Source organism: Anguilla rostrata, chromosome 4 (genome assembly GCF_018555375.3).
Source record: "Anguilla rostrata isolate EN2019 chromosome 4, ASM1855537v3, whole genome shotgun sequence".
NCBI classification, from domain to species: Eukaryota; Metazoa; Chordata; class Actinopteri; order Anguilliformes; family Anguillidae; genus Anguilla; species Anguilla rostrata.
In genome coordinates, this window is record NC_057936.1 from 32,717,412 (window position 1) to 32,720,868 (window position 3,457).

Consider the following 3,457-nt stretch of genomic DNA (forward strand, 5'->3'; position numbering starts at 1 on the left):
GACTTACCAATTCATTTATTTGAACACCCATAATTTGATCCATATTTACCACTATGAGGAAAATCACACTCAATCTCAATTGATTCATATGGAATACCCTTACAATTTGCACCTATATTGATTATATACAAGGATGTGATTGTGTACAAATGTCTCCCATTGTTTTAAAGAGACATTTGAATTCATACCTTTAAATCTTCTGTAATCTAATTAAGTGTCAAGTGAGTCTGAGTTTCAGTAGTTTTAGTGCACCCCCCCCCCCCCCACACACACACACACACACCCACCAACCAAACCAACCCACCAACAACCTACCCTGCTGGGTTGTCAAATTCCCTACTTTTCACAACTGAGCTGGAAGTGGAATTTCATGAAAACCAGATGAAATGTTAAAATGCTGGGCTTTCATGGAAAAAACCTGTGTGACTACACTAAAGGTTTTAGAGCTCCCCGTATAGCAGGGCATGAATGCAATGATATTGCTTCACAGACAAGCGTCTCACTAAACCTATCCGGAATTTATCCGCAAAACATACGGGACATCGAAGTTATTGTTCTTTCAAATAAAATTTTACGTTCCCAGTTGAAGACAAAGTGGACAAAATTTTTCTAATTATTTCAAGTTTGCGGATCGAATCATTTTTCATGTTTGTCCATTAAAATTCACAGGCTCATTGACCCCTCATATGGGCATCTGTGCTGGCGTGGTAGCAATCCTGGACCGGGTGCCGCATACTTCCCCATTCCCATCACGCTCAGCATGAGAAGGCTTATTAGGCACATCTCCTTACAGTATGACACGAGCAAAATGGCGGCATTTGCACATTTTCTTTGCGTCGCAGACCCCGGTCCCCGGTCACATTTGTTCAAGTTAATGTGAGTTAATTTTGCAAATAATGCTTTAGCAAATCGCTTCTCCAAACTGCTACATCATTTATGGAGGGACTTCAGTGAACTTTGAAAAATTAATGCCTTTAATTTTGGTTGATGGCAACATCAGCGGAGCTCTGTAAATTGCAGTTTAATGAGATTTTGCTACAGGGGATAATCTGCTACTGACAGAAAAACATCTTGAAAACATCTGTAGACCTCTGATTTCACTCTGACGATTAAATCCCACCACAAGACACAGACAGCAAGGGAATAGAGGACAGCCAGAAAGTACTGAACGAGGAACTGCTCACTGACAAGCAGACAGTCGAAAAGTTTTCTTTCTCAGCATAACCAAAGTAAATCAATTTGTCTGACTAATTAACATCCAGCTTTATCTCAGGGCAAAGGACTATCACTCTGCGTACTGCTGTGTGTGACTGTATATAATGGAGCACACAGCAGTAGGTAAAAGATACCATGGAGGATATGCCCTGCTAACGCAACCCTATAGGTGCAATGCAAGGGTCATTATTTTCGTATGAGTGACTGGTTAACAGAGCTTCTCATTTTGACAAATACTGTCATAAGTGAAAGAAAAAAAATATCCACTGACTTTCGCCCTCTGAAGAAGTCAAGGGTGGTTTGGATGATTTCAGCAGGCAACTTTACTAGGAAGTCCTACATTGAGAGTGGGTCCGACCTAGCAATGGCTTATAATAAAAATAAAGACACATGCTTGCAAGTCAGGAAAATTGTGCCACAATATTCTGGATAACATGTAGAATAGGCTGAAAATCTTATGAATCTGATACATACATAGCAAATGTATAGAAACATCCATATACATTGTGCATTAATGCAGAATGTTCATCTGACAATTCTCCTTAAAATCTTGACTAGAATCTACTTTTAAATCCAAATGAATTTGAACCACACTGTGTATTTCTTTTTAAATGGATGCATTGAATGTACAAACTCGTTTTATTTTTTAAATATGTGTAAGATTATTCTTGGTTATTTTAGTAACACTTGAATGAATATATTTCTGTAAGTAAAGAAAAATGACACTTGCATGAATGTTGTTTGCACAGCACCACTGGATTGAACTCTTTCTGCGAACACAAATTAACATATAGTCAGTGTAAACTTGTCTTAAATTATTTTTTATTGACAAATCTAAACATCTATTCTGTTATATTTATTGTTTTTCATGTTAAAATCTGGTGCAAGGAAGAATTATGGGGAAACTATTTCAATGAGGTTCAGAAACTTGTAGCATAGAATATATATAGTGTCACATACATGGGTACCATTATTACCTTTAAAATTCAGGACAACTGAAATCTTTGAAATGAATACGGGGGGGGGGGGTCATTATTGATACTGATAATTGATCATTCATATATTGACAATTGCATTGATATAATTGATTTTAATATGGGCTGATGGTGCTAATGTGTTTGATAACATTTTCCTGTTTAACTTGGACCAGATTTCACAATTCAGTGTTATAATACAAGTTATAACCCTTAACTCCTGCCTCTGCTTTTCTTTCTCTCTCTCTCTCTCTCTGAAATTATCAGTATTTGCAATAAAGCTGACTGCAAATGTATTAAAAATCTTATAGTTGCTATAACTCAAACTCACAAACAAGCACACACAATCACAAATCATTAGTTTTGACTGAGGATAGAAACTGCGATGCATTCCCCAGAGGTCTGTGCAGATGTGTTTAAAATTCTCACCTATTATTTTTTTTACAATGTTTGCATTTTTGTACTAAGCAGGATCTTTGTGACCTTTCTCAGCGATATTTCTATAAAAAAAAAAACAGATCCTAATCATCACAGACTTTGTGTACCATCAAACGGGTTCAATAAATGCCTTCTTAATCAAGGAATATTAAAGCTGATGTATGCACAATCCAGTTGGATTTGATGTGCAGAATTTAGTCCTGTTATCCCTTTTGGAATTCCTGACATTTATTGCTCCATTCTTATTCAATGTTAAAAGAACCGCTAATGAATTCCATGTGCAACCCTGTAACCCTGGAGCATAAGAAGATGTGTTTCTAGTTGCCTTGTGGCGAGGATGTGTCTGTTATGAAAAACATTCCTGCTTTGAGCATGCCCCTCACTGTAAGATAAATAAAACACAACGTTTTCATGACAAGGAGCTTCATAAGCCGAACAGGGCCATCTTTAACCAAGTCATTCTGAAACATCTTGTACATCTATCTGTGTCTGTTCCTCCAATGCAGGGATCTCAAACTTCAGTCCTAGGGGGCCAATGTGTCTGCTGGTTTTTTGATGTTTCTCAGCACTCAAGTGCATAATGTGATTAAAAAACTGATTGGTTAAAGAACACACCCACACACCTTATTAGCAAGGCCTAAATTGGCGGCTGATTGAAAAAAAAAAGAAAAGAAAAACACACAAAAACCTGCAGAAGCTGCTGCCATCCAGCACTGGAGTTTAGGATCACATCTTTATTGCTGTGACTTTCACGTTGTCATACAGTTTTTAACCTTTGTTGATAAACAGACCAAACAAGCTTGTGTGTGCACACAAACACGCACACACAC